The 18,450-nt window shown below is 47.4% G+C and overlaps 1 protein-coding gene across 8 annotated transcripts in view; it reads right to left on the bottom strand.

Annotated features, from left to right (window-relative positions):
• LOC140685374 (methylcytosine dioxygenase TET3) overlaps nucleotides 1–18,450 on the bottom strand; it is a 101,221-nt gene that overhangs the window by 65,762 nt on the left and 17,009 nt on the right. The window contains exon 1 of one of the 8 annotated variants that reach the window (XM_072937522.1): nucleotides 18,249–18,342. The exons of 6 other annotated variants lie outside the window; for them this stretch is intronic. The gene's annotated coding sequence lies outside the window, so the exon portion shown is untranslated. Of the gene's footprint in view, nucleotides 1–6,580; nucleotides 6,711–18,248; nucleotides 18,343–18,450 lie in introns of those variants that run through there. One more of the 8 variants, XM_072937520.1, reaches the window with a different exon arrangement.

Genomic DNA, 18,450 nt, shown 5'->3' with positions numbered 1-18,450 from the left:
AGGATGACAGTTCCTCTCCCCTACGCAACATGCACTTAATTTACAAAATTGGGGTCGCTGAGTATATTCGTTTTTTTAAAATAATAATTTCTCCTCTTGCCGTATCACAAGTATTTTCCTATAGTGTTAACCTACTTCAAGAATTTCATTTCTTCCAAAGCTTTCTACGGTCCCTGGTATGCATCTGCGCATATGTACGGCCCCCGAGGTTGAAGGTCTAGCACTCTCACGTTTTGCTAGGTTCTCAAGACACGCAGTAACTGTAGGGTAGTTTTTTCCCTCTTCATGTCACCTCTGTCCAGGCTTGTGATTCCTCCAAGGGCGGGGATGGAAAACTTGGCACTAAGCCAGGACTCTGGTCGGCTGAAGGGATGGACTCTCCCAACCCCACAGGCTGCAGGTAACCACCTTGATAACCAAGAGGCAGGATTTCACTCACATGAGCACGAGGGTTCCATCTCATCTGGGTGACAACTTAGGAGGAACGTCTCTAGTCTGCCTTTACAGAGAAATATTATGCAGCCATTAAAAGGAACGAAATACTGACACATGCTACAACACGGATGAACCCTGAAAACATTATGTTCAGTGAGAGAAGCCAGATACGAAAGGCCACGTATTATATGACTCTATTTATGTGAAACGTCCAGATCAGGCAAATCCATAGAGACAAAAACATTAGTGGTTGCCTAAGACTGAGGGGAGTGGAGGAAGTAAAAAGGTAGTGAAAGCTAGTGGGTAGAGTTTCTTTTCAGGGTGATGGAAATATTCTTAAATAGACAGTGGTGATGACTGGACAACTCTGTGAATATACTAAAACCACTGAATTGTACACTTTAAGTGGAGAAATTGGATAAATTGTATGTTATGTAAATTATATCTCAATAAAACTGTAATTAAAAAAAAAAACCTTTAGAGAAAACTTTCGTTTCTATCTCTATAAAAAGCTTTAAAACAAGAGCAGAAAATGAACATTTGCTCCAGGAGGGAAGGGCTGAGCTGGTGACCCTCTCCCCGAAGGAGATAAAGGGACAGAGGAACGACAGGAACATGAAAACACTCTTCTTTGTACATCCCTCACACAAGCACTGATGACTCCTTTTACTTCCTCACTGGGTTACAAACGAAAGTGAAAACAAGGGAGGCCTCATCTCGGGGAAGCTGGTGGTGGCCTAGAGGGGGAGACCACCCCCCCTCGATCCGCTGCCAAGTTTTGAAGGGAAGGACCCCTTAGTAGAGCAGGGTTGTCACTTCCGAGAGGAGCGGCAAGCGGGTGTGGCCATGAGCTCTGACAGTGCATGCTGAGATCCCCAAAACTGAGAACCACTGACATAAACCCATGAAATGTAGGCTGGTTCAGAAGATCCTTATTATTTAAAAGAAAAAAGTTGGAGAGGGGAGTTCGCAAAAGAGTCAGTGAAATAAAAACAAATAAGATCAAGAATGTGTATTAAGCAATTAGCATGCCCTTAAAAAGTTAAATTTTGTTGAAAAAAACAAGAATCAAGTGTTTAACACCCACAGTGTAAGAGGGGCTGCGAGAGAACCTCACAGTCAGTTACCTGTGACGTGTCCCCCTTGTAATGCAAATGACCACTGCACAGCCTCCACCCAAGGACAGGGGCAGGTGGGCAGGGGACCCGCCAGCTCTGGCCCGGCCTCGGCCTCAGGACATAGCCAAGGCTCCCACTTTGGCAGGCCACTAACCCCGAAGTGGCCAAGAGGGGTGAATTCCCACACCCCCAACCCGAGGTGTCATTCCGCAGAAAGCGCCAGCCACGCCCTACCCAAGGCCGTTCTCAAGAGGGAGTGGCAGTGGCTAGACCAGCTCTTTTGTTTGGTTAGAAACAGAAGCATATTTTTATTTGGCTTCAGTTATCAGAGTGTTTCAGTGTGAGTTATTCAGATACTTGCCCCTATTTTTTTCCTACTTGACTCAGAGGCTGGAGAAATGCTAATATATATAATGCTTTCTATGTTTCAGGCATGTTCTAAGAGCTTTAATTTCTCCATCCTCATAACCCTTTACTTTACGCAAGAGAAAACTGAAGCCCAGGTGGTTAAGTAACTTGCCCCGAGGTGATGCTGGCTGGACCAGTTTTAAAATCCCTCTCTCCCACCAGCTCTGGCCTTGATCCCTGGCTGACGCCAAACCAGCTAGGGGAAGGGTGCTGCGGCCTGGCACTGCGGACAGAGGGGCAAAGGAAAACAGGAGGAGTTCCCTGGAGAACTGGGCCCTGCCCCACCTCTCTGCCTGAGGAGCTGGCTGATGATAAAGACCCAGGAGCTAAGTGTTCACTGGGAGCTGGAGGAGCATGTGACCAGGAGAGCACCTGAGCAGAGGGACCAGATTCCCAGTCCCAGCTCTTCTAAGACTTGTACTGGACAAGTCACTTTATCTATCTGGGTCTCACTATTCCTTACCTGCTCAAAATAATTTCTTTTTTAATGTCAGGAAAAACTGAGGATCTGCTCCAGATTAAAGAAGACTAAAAAAACCTGACCAATGAATACAGGTGATCTAGGGGTTTTTCTCCTACAAAAGAGGTTGTGTCAATTGGCAAAATTTGAATAAGGTCTGTAGATTCATGTTATTAGTGCTCATGAGGTCTGTAGATTAAGTCAGTAACTAGTGTTGCATCCGTGTTAATTTCCTGATTTTGGTCACTGCACTGTGGTTATTTATGTGATTTTAGAAACTCCACACTCAATATTTAGAAATAAAAGGTATCACATTTGCTACTTACTTTCAAATGGTTCAAATAAAAATTATAGAGAAAGAGATAGAAAAGAGTAAGGCAAATGTAGCAACATGTTAACATCTGGGGAGTCTGAGCGAAGAGAATTCTTTGTACTTATTCTTGCAACTTTTCTGAAACTCTGAAATTGCGCCAAAATAAAAATATTTTTTAGAAGAGTTGTGTTATTAGATGATCTGCAAGACTCTTCCAGTTTCTGTGAAAAGGTAACATCATCCTCAATTTACAGACCAGGAACAGGAAACCGGCGAGCCCGGCTGCTCGGCAGCAGGAGGGCTCTAGAACTCAGGGTCTCGGCCCTAGGTCCCCCTCGCCCCAGACTCCAGCTCTCCCCACCGCTGAGGGACAGTGAGCCCCAGTCACCACCCCAGGCAATGGATGGGAACCGCAGAGCAGAAAGCAAGTAAGAAAGGGGATACCCGGGCAGTGGGCAGTGTCGGGCTGGCTGGCTGGAGGAGCAGGAGACTCAGAACAGGGGCCCCCACCCTCTCCCAGACCCCCTCCCTCCACACACACAGAGCAGCCCGCAGAGGGCTAACCCGAAGCTTCCGCGACACACACGCACCGGCTCCAACAGAACATGCGGGCCCACGTGGAGCACAGGACCACAACCCGCGCTGACAGGAAGCACAGCCCTCTCTGACCAAAAGGAACACATCTGCAGGTCCTAAGTAAGCCTCCTAAATAACGCCAGAGTCAAGGGGAGAAAAAGTCAAAATCACAATGACGTTTCTTTCCAATCTGTTTATGCTAGCTGTACTTCTTATGGTGGGTACATACTTTAAACATCATTAATATGTAATCTGATGAGTATAAAAACAATTGTTTCTGTGAGGAAAAAAGTCATAATTAACAGATTTGAAGATTAATGAGTACCAATGAAAACAATAGCTATTAACAGAAAATATCATGCTTCTATAAATACTTTTGTTAAGTAAGAAAGAAAATAAAGGTTTCAATCCAAGAAGCTAGAAAATAAAATCTAAATAAAAGACAAGAAAAGGGAATTAGCAGAGATAAAGACAGAAACAGCTGATGAGAAAACAAAAGGCAGCCGTATCTATAATGAATCTAAGAATCTAATGGCTCTCCAAAGGCCAGTAAGATATGTAAACTTCTGGCGAGGCTGATCATTTTAAAAAGGAAACATAAACAAATATCAGAAATGTACAAAGGTGGGGGAGGGTATAGCTCAAGAGGTAAAGTGCTTGCTTGGCATCCACAAGGTCCTGGGTTCAATCCTCAGGACCTCCTCTAAATAAATAAATACATAAATCTAATTACCTCCCCCAACAAAAAAATAAGTAAATAAATAAATAATTTTAAAAAAAAAGAAATGTACAAAGACACGATGGACCTAGAGATTATCATACTAAGTGAAGTAAGTCAGAGAAAGAAAAATATCATACGATGTCGCTTATATGTAAAATCTAAAAAAAAAAGGTGATACAAATCTTATTTACAAACCAAAAATACACTCATGGACATAGAAAACAAACTATAGTTACCAAAGGGGAAAGGGCAGGGGAGGGATAAATTAGGAGTTTGGGATTAGCAGATACACATTACTATATAAAAAATAAACAACAAGGACCTACTGTATAGCACAGGGAACTATATTCAATTTCTTGTAATAACACATAATGGAAAAGAATCTGAAAAAAATACACGTAAGTATATGAACAACTAAATCTCTCTGCTGTACACCTGAAACTCACACTGCAAATCAACTACACTTCAATTTAAAAAGAAAAAAAAGAAAAAAAGACTGTGGTTCTGGGGTGAGGACAGACATATATTAACGGAATAAAATAAAGATTACAGGAACAGACTTGCAAAAAAAATTAAAAGACATTTGTAATATTTGCCAAGGTATGATAAAGCAGTAATACCACTAATGTATAACGTTCTCTTATGAATTCATTAAAACAAACACACAAAGACAAAGCGAAATATAGTCACAAAGTATAGATCACAACTAAATACAGTAATAAAAACTGTGCAAATCAAAACATTTTATACCAATTTTATACCAATTAAAATTAGCTTATAAACATTTTCATAATCAGGGATTAAAAAGCAATGAAGACATTTAAATTTTTAAAAAGATGATTGTTATTAAAAGGTTATAAAATAGTAAAAGCTGTAAAGATATTAACGAGCGCTATCTCTGAGTGGTAAAATTACAGATGTTTTATTTTCTCTATTTGCTTACCTGAACTTCCTGATTTTTCTACAGTGAATTGGCATTCTTTGTAATAACAACAAAAAAGTTAACTCTTTCCTAGAGTTTGATCTTATTTGAAATTTAATAGCTTTTACACTTAGTCTCTCTTGGTTTTCCCTATGTGTTTGCATAATGCTTGACCTTTTCACAAACCATCACAGCACTTAAAGATATGTCTTTTCAGTCCTCCAGCACTGGGAGCCCCGAATAAACAGCCCCCTTTACGTTACTGCACAGACCAGCAGTTCTCAAACTCCTGTGAGAAGAGCAATCACCCATTGGAAGCTAGCCCCAAAGTCCCAGTCCCACCTCCAAATAGCAATCCTGGGGTCTACGGAGGGGATTCAGACACGGCTGGTCTTTGAGCTACCCTTTGAGAACTCCCCCTCCAACAACCCTATGGGAGTGAGGGTGAGTGCAGAAAAAGGGGGAAGTCCTGGCTAGTTCAGAAACTGGGTGAACAGGGAACAGCAGTCTCTTTCCACCCACCACGTGCACACGCAGGTTCCACCTGTCAGTGGTCAGTGCCCATTCTCTTGAAAGAGGTGACAAGTGGGGTGGGGAGTTGGGGGAGGGCTAGGAAAAGACTTTCTCCAACAGGTGAGCCAAAGCCCGAGCAGCCCAGCATCGCAGCCTCACTGCCAGAACGCACTCTGCTCTGCAAGAAGGCGCTTGGAGCAACTCCACGGGTTCACGGAGGCCCATCTGTCAAGGGTTTCTGCTCAGCACCCTGAGAAGGCAGCTCCTCCAGAGCTGGCAGAGATAGAGCCGTGGCTGCCACGAGGAGCCTGAGGACATCCTGAGGACAGCCCAGGCGGGGACCCATGGCGACCTCCCCACTCCCAGGGCTGCTCGCCCACCCCAGGTGGGCACTGGGAGAGGAAGGAAGACACGGAGGGGTGGGGGGTCCAGAGCAGTGCTTCTACCTCCCTCCTTGACCTCTGGGGTGTACCCTGGTTCCACTGTTTCCCAGGGGATTTAAATGAACTAGCAGAGGAGCCAGAGAAGGTGGTTCTATCTCTTCTGTGCCCTGAACACTGAAGGCAAGGGCAAGCACAGACCACAGGCTAAATGAGAACCATTCCTGCTGCAATCAGACGCAACACGGTGACACAGTGAGCCAGATGCACAGCGTCACAGAGTGACTGGGAAGCAGCTCACAGCCCACCTCTAACTGCTATTTCTTTTACCTGCAAAAGCCAAGTTTATCCAACCCCCCCCCACCTTCTTTTCACTCAGGCCAAAAGGCAGCAATCCTCACGTCTCTAGGTCTGTAGCCAGCCCCCCCCCTAGGGATAAGGGGTCCCTTGTTCATTGGTCCTGGTGGATAAAGCCTTCCTAGGCAGCAGAGATCAGGGACCTGCGGTTAAGGGAAGACCAGCAGGGGAGCAAGGCAGAGTGGCTTGCACTGGACAGCTCCATCAAGAAAAGGTGTCTTTCATTCCCCAACAACAAGTTAAAGCTTAAAATGCAAACACAGTGAGGAGGATTAGCCCTTTCACAGGAATAAACTTCACCACGAAATCACCTGGGTGGGGGGTGGGGGGTGGCCATGGACTCTGGAAGAGAACAGTACAGAGAAGACAGATACTACCTTCGAGAAAGGAGACCAGGCGCACAGCCGTGGGGTCAGTATCACCTGTGGCCTTACAAGCTCTGCTTCCAGCCGTGATGAATCCTCACCCCCAAAGAGCAGCTGCAGATACGTGTGTGTTTTAGGCTGCCTGCAGGTGTCTGGGAACCAAGAACACAGCTCTTCCTATTAGTGCTAATGAGGGTTAATGATCAGTGGGCTGTCAGCCTCAGGGTAATTACGAGGTGTGGGTTTAAAGGCTCCTCCCTGCTATCTGCCTGTGGGAACATGGCCCAGGACCGTCTCTTAACTGTGGGAGCAGCGCAGGTGCCCCACCTGTTGCCCGGCTCGCAGCGTCCAGGCTTGGCGCCAGGGCTGCTTTACATTCTGCTCCCCACGTTGGCCTAGGCTGTCACACTTTGAGGAGCTGAAGCTCATTGTCCTGCGCATCAATTTGATTCCACAGCATTTATTAAAAGGATTTACTGCATGCCAGGCTTTGTGCCAGGTACTGGGGAACGAAACTGAGTAAGATGAGGTTTACTTATTTATTTATTTCTAGAGGAGGTAGTAGGGATTGGACCCAGGACCCTGTGTATGCTAAGCATGTGCTCTACCACTTGAGCTACACCCTGCCAACCTCAAAACTGAGTCAGATGAGCACCTCACCGCTAGGAACTCATACCAAGCGCTGAAGACTGAAGTGTCGCTGGAGAGGTTCAGCCAGCATGTAAGAACGAGGGGCTGCCCGGGTGTTAGACAGCAGCTGACAAGAACCAGAGCATTTCTCACGCACCTGCCGCGACAGGTTAGAAAGTGTAATGGGAGACCTGATCCACAGCAACGGCAGCAGAGCCCAGGTGCCCTAGGAACAAACTTAACGAGAAACGGGTGAAGACCCACGTGAAGAAAACTTTAAACCTTTGATGGACACGCAAAAGGACAGGAATAAATAGAAACATACTTCCCATTCCCTGGACGGGAAACTCATTATAAAGCTGTCCATTCTCCCCCAAATAATCTATAAATTCTTTGTGATCCCAACTGAAAAATCCCAGCATTTTCCACAGACCTTGACAAGTTGTTTATAAGCTTATTTGGGAAAGGAAATGCAAAAGAAAAGCCAAAGAAATGTTGTGGAAAAAATGAGTTTTTGTTTAAACCAAACTGTTATATAAAAACTGCAGTAATTAGAACAATGAAATACTGACACAGAATCAGACAAATAATTCAACGGAACTGAAAAGGCCCTAAAACATTCGCCCATGAACATATGAGTATTTACGGGATGCTTAAGGTAGAATTATAAACCATTTGAGAAACAATAAATATTTAATAAACAGACTGGAGACAACAGGCTTTCTATTTGGGAAAAATTCAACCCCTATCTGATACCATATACAAAAATAAATCTCAGCTTAGAGAGATCTAAATATATACAATACAACTATACCATAAAGTAAAAACTTGGGTACAAAAATACTGATGAATTCTGATCGTAAAAAAATAAAACTTCCATTTGATAGACACAATGAAAGACAAATGAGAGGCCAAAATTTTTTTCAAACTATAATAGAGGTTAATACTGATAACATATTAAGCACTTTTATGAATCAATAAAAAGACAATCTAACTAAAAATGGGTAATGGATATAATAGGTAATACACAGAATACACGCAGAATGTCTAACATGCAAAACATTCTCAAGTTCACTAATAAAATATACTATATCCTTTTTCACCTACCAAGCTGGAAAAACTTAAAGGCTGATGATTCCTCATTCAGTGTTATTAGGAGAGTGAATCTGATAGATATTATCATATTACCTTTTGGAGGGTAATTTGTCAGTGTTAATTAAAATTCCATTTGTATGACTTTGTCCTGTACAAATACTTGAACAAATAGCAAAAAAACGTATAAATACGTAAACTACCACATCATTTGCAACTGCAAAAAAACTGGAACTGTAAATGTCCATCAATAGGAAACAATCACAATAAATCCATAAAACGAAAGACTCTACCGCCACTTATAAGGCTAAGATAAGTGTAATGACAAGGAAAGGTGTCCTCAATACAGTATGAGCAAAGAAAAGGTTACCCAAAAAAAGAGGTATGGTTTGAACACATTACTGCAGGAAAGGCAGTAAGTTCAGGTACTCATTTTAAAGTCTGGAAGGACATGTATACATTGTTAACAGAGATTACACTGGGAGGGAGAAGATACAGGGATTTTCAATTTCCAATTTATATATTTTTATATTATTTGATTTCTTTTTTTTATTTCTTTAAATGGGCATGTAATTATTTTTATTTAAAGACCCAAAATTTATTTTCCATTTTGGAAAAAAAAAAGAGAAGAAGAATATTGCCATTGGTTTCCAGGTTGAACTCGAAGTCCACCCTTTCTCTGTCCCCTGCCCATACCCTCCCCTGGCCTTTACTGCTCTCTAAGGAATCAAGATAAAGGGTGAGAAAAATCTAGCCACCAAGGCGCTGCACCATTTCCCTTGAGTGTGGCCCCTGGGCCAAGTCCTTCTCTGCTGGCTTGAACAAGTTTGGGCTGGGTGCAGAGGCCTCCCCCACCTACCAGGCCCTGTGGGACCCAGAGAGGGTCGACTGCCCTCTCAATTGGGATCACTGTTGCTGGCACCCTGAGCTCTAGGAGGAATATGGAAATAGGTTTTCAGTGGCGCACAGGAAGAGATGCTAACGCTGTCTTTCCCAGCAGTTTGGATGCCTCACTCGTCTTCTGCTGTCCTCTCCATCTTAGCACGTTCTACACGGCCTCAGAGACACCAGCTGGGCCATGGCTTCTAGAGGGGCATGAAAGAAGCAGGGAGCAAGACTCGAACCTGCAGCCTCGGCCAGCTCAGCTAGGCCATGAGCTCTGGGTCGAGTATTTCTTTTCCCTCTCCCCTCACCAACCTTAGCTTCTAGTTTCATTTCCTATGGTGTTAATGTGTGAGGCTTTTCGAAATACTACTAAAACTTCCATTTGGGCTTAGGATATGCTCTAGTCCTAGCAAATTAAACCAATTTTGCTTAGGTTAAAAAAAAAAAGTTTTCCACAGGTCCTGGTTGCCAAGCTGGTAAGCCATTTCTAGGTCTCTACCTAGGGGCTTGGAGAAAAAGCCCCCAGGAGTAAGCGAGCGCGGCACTGTCTGGCCTCGCCACTCTTCCACACGCAGGGAGGAAGCGGAGTCAGGCCACGCCAGGACTTGGCACACCCAAGAGCTCCAGCACACACGTAACATCAAAACCTGGAGAATGAGGCTACAGCAGAACATAGAGAAAAGGTCATATTTTAAAATGTGTTTGTGATCAAAGGAAAGAGTAGAAAGAGAAAAAGTAGAGTGTCCTAAGGATTCAACTGAGAATTCAGAAAAAGCACATACCAAATAAACTTAAGGGAAAAAAATGAATTGAAACTAAAGGAGAAATTAATGCTTTAGCAAACAGAAAGCACAACTGAAATCTACGTGCTTTTTTATTACATCAAACTGGCAAAGGTAAGGAAGGAAAAGAAAAAATTAACATACAACAGTAGAAATTAAGTGAAAAAAAAATTACAGATACTGAGGGAACCAAAAAGCAATAACTGTATGTGCATTATGATAATAAATTTGAAAACAGATCACTCTCATGGAATAAACACAGTAAATGTTCTATAGCAATAGCCACAGGAGGAAAAAATCCAAAAGCTGCAAAGACCCATCCTTCAAAAAAGGTACCAGGCTCAGAAGGCTCTGCCAGTTTTTTTCCCCCAAATCCTTAAGGAATGAAATGACTAAACTGTATTTAAATTGCTCCAGAGCATAAAGAATAAAATTTCACAATGCATAGTATGAAGTTACTATTACTCTAAAACCAACTGATGATGAAAACAGGAAAGGAAAATTGTCCTAAGTCAACCTCACTCACAAATACAGACGCAAAACTCCCACATTAATAAATCAAATGAAAACATGTTAAAAACAAACTCCCCAACACCAACAATGGCATATTCAAGGAATACAAAAATAGTTCAGTATTAAGAAATGTATTAACACAATTCAGGCGAAGGAGATCTACCCTCTCCTCTTCACACCATGTTAAACAGATACATCCTGGCCTCAAATCCAGCTCCTCCCCTTGTGAACCACCAGCCCTTGGTCACACTACTATCCTGAATCTCAGGTTTTTTATCTGAAAGGTGGGGCTATCACTACCTGCCTTGGAGTTGTCATGAGTACTAAGAGACAGAGAACTAGTAAAACTTTGCCCCGTGAGCCCCACACGCGGTAAATGCTCAACAGCAGTATTACAGCTGGTTGTTAAGTAGGGGCAAGCGGGCTGTCATGCAGCACGACTCCATTTTCACAAGCAGCACAAAACAAGCGTGTGGTGTGCACAGAATCAAGTCTAGAGGGATGCTCCAGTTAAAAGTGGTTAACTGGGTTGTGAAATTACAGGAAAATTCTTTCCCTTCTAATTTTTCCAAAGAACATGTATTACCTGTATAATCAAAAAAAAAAAAAGACTAAAAAGTCAAAAAATGATACAGAGGTTTGGATTCAGTCAAGACTGAGGACTGGCAAGCCCAAAGGCCAAAGTGGAAAAGGAAGTAAAGGCGACAGACAAGAGGGCAACGCCAGGCAGGGGCTTGCAGGACTCCTCTGCCCTGTGCCCCGTTACCGTGAAACCCACTCGGGCGTGTAAAGGTGTTCCTGGCAGAGGACCAGCTGAAGCCCTCCAGACCCAACGCTAGCACACACTGCTGTACTGAGCACAGCCTCGCCTGACTTTGCCCAAATGCCATAGAAATTCTGAACAATGGGAATGGGGCGACAGTACCCATTTCTTGATCCAGGTGGTGGTTACACAGGTGAGCTTACTTTGTGAAACTCACCAAGCTGCACACATTATGTGCTTTTTTGTGTGTATGCCACACTTTGTACAAGTTTTTACAAAATTAAAAGCTGAGAGGAGAACCCTTGGTTTCTGCCATCAGCTACAGAATTTCCCTCAAATTCTGGTTACAATAAATATGAAGTTAGGGATCAGTTTCATGGAAGAGAACACTCAATCCAGTGTTTTGTCTAACATGTCTCATTGTCTTAATAAATACAGAGTCTGGAAAGATGATCATTAAAATTATCAATAGATGAAAAAAAAAATTCCAGGACAACCCACAGATATAGGAAGCATGAGGAAAACCAAAACAGATGAGGGTGGTGGCTCTCAACTGTGAGTGCACATTCAAGTCACCTGGGGAGCTCTGAAAAATGCTGGGGTCCCCGTTGTACCCCAGACAAATTACATAAGAGTCTCTGGTGCTGGGGCCCAGACATTGATAGTTTCTTTTTTAAAAGTCCCGCAGATGATTCTAATAAGCAGCGAGACTGAGAACCACTAAACTAGTTGAGCCACAGGGACTGGTCACTGGAAGCTCTCTAGGCAAGGTAAAGGCCAGTTGATGGAGGCTGCAGGGTAGGAGCAAGTGTTCAGGGCGGAAGATCCCTGACACCCACGCAGGTCTTCCTCCACATCCCGCGTGCCCAGACCTCAGCAGAGTCCCAAGGTGTAGCGATGCCCCACACACGGAGGAGACAGCCTCTGGAAAGTAAGATGGATGGGGCTTCTGGGGGGTTGGACACAGAACCCTGGGCTCTGGTTCCCAGCTGGGTGTTGAGACCGCTCTGAACCACTTGTCAATACAGCCCCAAGACATACACCGCTCCAACCACACAATCCCAGAGCTAGGCCCCAACTCTACCCAGGATCCAAATGACACCACTGGGAACCCACAGCTGGAAAACAGGAAACCGAGGAGAAATAACCACAGGAAGAAGGGCCACAGGGTAGAGGTCAGGGTATAGCTCAACCGTCAGGTAGGACCTGGCTCAGGGACAAGAGACGGGAAAAGGGGACGCGACACAGCCCACCTGCCGAGAGGTTCCAACACTACCCTCGGGGCCCCCACACCGACTCATCCTGCGTCCACCCTACCTAATTATACAACAGGAACCCACAAGTGTGACCCCAACAGATGGCTATCTTGGCCTTACCACCCTATAGGATTTTACATGCTCCTAGATAATTCTGATAGAAGGAATCCTTCACCCGCGCCCTACAGAAAGAGCAGTGCCCTCAGAGGCCCGCACTCTGCTCAGTCCAGAACTTAGGGCTGAGCTCAAAGCATGAGGGGTGAGAGTGGGGGTGAGCCGAAGCCATGAGGAGTGCCTTAGGATGGAAGCACAGCAGGAGAAGAGGAAAGGACCTGCCGTGCCAGGAAAAACAGCTGGGCATCTCTTGGGCACACACCTTCAGCACGCCACTAAAAATCCCTTTCTGTGTTCCCCCACTAGAGCTCAGGTGCAGAGCAACAATGATGGCGACTGGGAAGGCACGTGTCCCCTCCCGGGGTCCAGCAGAGCCTGGTACAGTCAGGGGGCACCCTCTTTACCCAGACAGAACTTGTTCAAGCCAACAGAGAAATGAGTTGGCCCAGGGGACACACTCAGTGGGGACGGTGCAGCAGAAAGTGTCTGTCTGGGGATTCAGATGGGGCTGTCAGCCTGAACCCCTTTCAGGGTCTCTGCCTCGGTCAGGAGTTACCAGCCTCCCTGGCTCTTCGACCTTTTGCACAGTGGCCAGCAGGAATCAGAGACGCAACCCTCCCCTAAGGTACAGGAAGGTGGGCCAGCGGGAAACAGCTCCTACTGTAAACTCCATCTGTTAAGCAGGGCCGGGAACCAAGGCCCGCAGGCTGAAGGAGCAGACTCCCGGGAAAGGGGATGTTGGTGGGGGTGTGTAGTTGCTGCAGCAGCAAAGCAGGAAACTCCGCAACAGGGCAGGGAGCTCAGGAGCTCACTGTCAGGGATAAGTTGCAAACCCTTTCAGTGTCTTTGTTACCCTTGCAAAGCCCGTAAGGTTAGGATTACACATGAAAAATGCTTGGAGGTGGGATTAGGAAATCCAATTACTTAAGCACCAAAGACACAGGCGTTCCAGGCCACAGAGGTAACCAGCATGCGCTCAGGTCCTAATCTCACTGTCCTTGGAATGTTGCCTCCTAAGGAACACTTCCGTGGCCCGCCAGTGTTACCTGCAAACCTTAGCCCTTCCCCACGCTCCTCCAGGATGAGGCGGCCAGGGTAGAAGGAAATGAGTATTTTTACTTTTTTGTCTAAACTTAAGCATCTTAAATGAAAATACCAAAGATCCCAAACAAAACAAAAGAAAAAAACCTTTGCAGAGTGTGTGTAGAGGGGTGGGACAAAACAGGAGGGAGATTCCCCAGCTCATGCTATCAAAAATACTGGGATGTCTGTCCTTACAGAAATCAGGGCAGAGTTCGTGACCAGCCCTCAGAGGAAAACGGCCACCTCTGTTTTTGAGAGTCATGGCACGGATAACACTCGGAAGTCCAGGTGCCCTGGCCTGAGGCAATGAAGCATGAGTGTCCGGCAGGGCCCAAGTCCACTCCGGCAACTACAGGGGAGCCGGCCTGAGCCTCACCTGTTCTCTAAGTCATGCAGCGCACACGCGCACACGGTCCTTCCCGACAGGTTCTGACAGTCCACCATCAGAATCTGAAACTTGCAGTGATAAAAGGGCAGGCAGGAAGCAACCTTATCTACAGAAGCTGAGATGCAAGTAAAAATTTTTGAGGCACTGCAGACAGAATTCTGGGCCAGCAAGGTCTCTACTCTTCCAGTGGTGGCTTTGCCCCCAAGATGGAGTGTATGGAAGAGAGAGGTCAAAACAGAGACCCTCTGCTCTCCCAGAAGCAAAGTTCTAAAGTAACGCTGATCACGGAAGGGCCCATAAACTGTTTATCACCAGTTCCCCACAACAGAAACTCAGGAGCTAAGAGTGAGCCTTTAGAAACCGGCACGGTGAGTTGAACCTGCCGCCACATCCAAGTGCGCGCTGGCGGGACCACCTCATCCAATGGCGCACAGATTGGTCTGGATGGTGTTCAGCTCCCAAGGGGAGCCACGCACGGCTCGAGCTGCCAACTAGTTGTACAAAGCAAGACCTGTTTTGGTCTGTGATATTTTGAAGAGTAAGAAAACTGATCCTTCTCCCCTTTTAGTTTGAGAAAAACTAAATTTGGAGGCAACCTTTTCATTTTACAGAAGAAACTGAAGCCCAGGGACACTAAGTGACTGCCCCATGGCTAATGACAGAACCTGAGGATAGGAGAGCTGGGATGAGAGAGAAAAAGAAACGGGACGGCCACACTTCTCACCCTCCTCTTCCCAGCCAGCAGTCTTGTCGGAGCCCCTGAAGCAGTAAGGGCCGCAGGACCCACACACTTTGAATGAGTAGAAGACAATTTCACATTCAAGGCAAACTGTCCAGGCACAGTATTTCCTTCCAGCTTTATCTGTATCTCAAACCCAGCACATCTAAAGCCAACATTCTCCTTTCAAAACTAAGCTATCATCCCAGTGAGTCCATTTCTGACCCCACTACCCTGATCTGTCACTGCCAGATCCCAGAAAGGCTAACTTATTACAAACAAGGTTGGCGTGTTGATTCTTCCTTCAAAGTCCCTTGAGGTCCACTGAGCCCGTGATGAAAGCAGACGTAAAGAAGCAGAGCCAGCTGGGAGCAAGGGGCTGGTCTGCCACGTGCAAGTTCACAATCCCAAACACAAAGATCAAAAGCATTCACTGTATTTAAAGTAAAAAAAAAAAAAAAAAAAAAAAAAAGATTTCCAGTGCTGGTTCTCCCACTCAGAGTCACGGTTGTAGGAAATTTAGTCAGTGTCTCTTACTTCCAGTGATACTGTGAATATCAAATAATAATGATTTCTCTTATCTTTCAGGACCTCGTACGGTACCCAGAACATGGCAAGCACTCAGTAAATGGGGAAAGACAAAGGGAGGAAGAAGGGGAGATAAAGTGAATGCGGACAGGGTCATAGTTCTAGAGAGCATGACAATCTATAGATTCTAACTGTCTCAGCCATCCCTGTGCCCTGTTTGCCCAAAGGCTTCCTAAACCAACCCACAAGGAAGCTATCTCCTCCTCATGAAAGCAGATGTAGAGAGGCAGGGCCAGCTGGGAGCGAGGGGCTTGGTCTGCCCCTTACATGCTGGTAACAAGGGGGAGTCCTCAGCTGACTGCCAGATGCCAGAAAGAAGGAGGCTCAGAGGTCAGTGAGGGGAAGACCCAAAAGCTGAGCCCAACCAAAGCCCCTCCCCACACTCCCTGCCCCAACTCCTAGGCAGCCAAACCGTTTGCTACAGCCTCAGGGGCATGAGAGGGGACTTGGCAAGACCACAAAGACCAATTCTAGCAGAAACATCCATCTACAGCTGGAGTGAGCCCGGCACCCAGGCCCCTCAGCCAACCCAGCAAGGGGGCTAAGGAGCCATCACAGTGACCCCTGCAGGTGGCTCCAGGGCCCTGCACCATGGTAGGCAGGAGCGCTCTCCCTCCCACTCACCTGTCTGTCTGCCTTGCAAAGTCCCCTCCCTCTCCCATGACACTCAGAAATGCCTGGGTCACCAAGAAGGTAGAGCTGAGCTCTGGGACTCTAACTCCAGTCCTTATTATGCATGGGGAAGCCGTCTTTCTCCATCCTCAAATTCAACTCTGAAATCCTCTGGGTTGGTTTCTCTCCCATTCTAGCTTGGCATGTTCACCTGCTTCCATAGCTCCCCAAGTTCACTACTGCTTGTAAATGTACCTTAGAGAGAAAAGAGTTCCTGCTGGACCCTCACAAAGGGCTAGAGAGGGGAAAAGAACGAGCGGAGTGACCCGCGGTGTGTGGAAAGCTGAGGACCACAGATCCTTGACCAAGGAGCATTTCTGCAGTGGTCCAAAGGAGAGGCAGAAGGCGGAGATCCTGGGCACAGTTCCAAAATAGTTTCCAGACATCCTCAGCCAGCGGAGGGTTCCCATGGGGCAGAGCGTGGGAGCCCGTGAGCAGGGCAGCCTGGTGCCCTCAGCACTGGGCACGCACTCCTGTCCAGGCTGCCAAGACGGAGGTGGTGGTGACAGTGTGTGGTATGGCATGTTCCTTGGGGTATCATGGGTAGACATGCAACACGCTAGACAGTCGAATGACACCTTGTGTCCACCAAGCTCAACTCCATGCCCGGGCTAGGCACTACGCACACTTGACATTATAGATATTCTTGAAAGCCCGGCAGGACTCAGCATGCAGTAATGAGCACGTCCCCACTGGCTGCTGGATACCGTTCACCCAGGGGGCTTACCCATCCTGCAATCCTGTGCTCATCCCGCAGGAACACAGACTGGGAGACCCCCTTGTCCTGTGTCCCAGACTCCTGGCCTCATCTGCCTTCACCACAACCTCCTGATGGAAGGGGATTTGGCAAAACTGCTTCACCCGGGGTAAGTGCGCCACCACACCCAAGTGGCCACCTAAGAAAACTATGTGCGGAGAAAGGTGGCAACCAGAACAGGGGACTCAGATCCGAGTGCTTGCTGGCAGTGCCCAAGCTGAGCCAGGAGGAAGCTGTGATTTTCTGACAGAACCCAACAATAACAACAAGCAGAGACACAACCTCAGAGCTTTAAGAGCACAGCCAGCACAGGCCCCACTCTGAGAAGCGGGAAGGTGGAAGGCGTGTTTGAAGGGCGTCCTCTGGTTTTTCAAGCAGCCCTGCCTCATGCTCATGACACTAAGGGTGGAGGTGCTGGGCTGGGAGCTTCCAGCAGGACGACAGGGCCAGCAGAATACAGGCAGGAAGGAACGGAGAACACACTTGGAAAGAGCTGAAGAGAAGCCATTGCTAGGCAGGAGGGGGTGCTTTCCGGAGTAAACAAACCTGCCAGCAGTCCTTCCTCCCAGCAGAGAGGGAAGCTCTGGCTGACAAGGCCAGACACGCAGAGGAGGGAGGGAGCCGCCCCCTCCCTGAGCCCATCTGCCCTCACCCCCTGACCCGCCTTCCCCAGCGTGCTGCAGAACGGGCGCACCCTGCGCTCTCCGTGCCCACAGCCCTCAGCAGCGCACAGGTGGCCACAGCTCCCTCGCCAGCAGTGGGAGGCCAGAGGAGGAAGTGGAGGTGGAACCTGGGGGTTCTGCTCCGAAGAAAGGGCGTGGAGTGAGCTCACAGCTCTCTCCTCCTCACCCACAGCATCACCAGCATCAACCACCCTCAGCCTGCCTCAGGGGCCTCCCACAGTCCCGTCCAGGGGGTCGCCCACTAACTCCCAGCCTCACTGAGGCTTGCCCAGTTCTCCAGGGGAGCCAGCGCCACCTGACTACTCTCCTTCCCCCAGAAACAAAATTCTTGCCCTCCCACAAGCACTTGCTGGCCTTAAGTTCCTTGGGAGGAGGCCAGGGACCCACCCTGGCTCCTGATCCACCTGGCAGCCTCACCTAGGAGCCCCTACCCCACGTGGGGAAGCAGAGGCCAGCGTCCCCACCCAGGCAGCGAGCGTGACACTTCAGCACCTCCAGGGTGCTTCCCACAGTTTTCCCAGGAAGCCAGAGGATTTCCACAGAGGAAAGTCTAAGAGCATATGGGGACACGAGCAGCTCGCCTACCTGCTACCCAAGCAACCAGATCCCCCCAGCTCCTCACAGGCTCCAGGGGCTGAAGGGAAAAGGAGAGCTGGGCAGGGGCAGGGATGGGCTCCCTCCCCGTGAGTACGAGTCCCACGCAGCCCTGCCCTGCCCACCTGTGCCCACTCCTTCCCCAGCCTCTCTGCTTCTGACCTGAAAGGCGGCCACACGGAGCTGCCTCTTGCTGTCTTCTCCACCCTGGGCCGGCAGAGGATACTGCTGAGTAATCCCAAACTCACGGCGGGTCCCCAGCCTGAAAACAGGGCAAAACCCAAGGAAACCTACTGATCCTGGTCCTTGCCAACCTGGGAGGAACATCGGTGTTTCCGAGTAATGGCTTATACTCCAGCACTCT

Source organism: Vicugna pacos, chromosome 15 (genome assembly GCF_048564905.1).
Source record: "Vicugna pacos chromosome 15, VicPac4, whole genome shotgun sequence".
NCBI classification, from domain to species: domain Eukaryota; kingdom Metazoa; phylum Chordata; class Mammalia; order Artiodactyla; family Camelidae; genus Vicugna; species Vicugna pacos.
The sequence above is the reverse complement of the archived record's forward strand: the minus strand, read 5'-3'. Positions and strand labels throughout refer to the sequence as shown.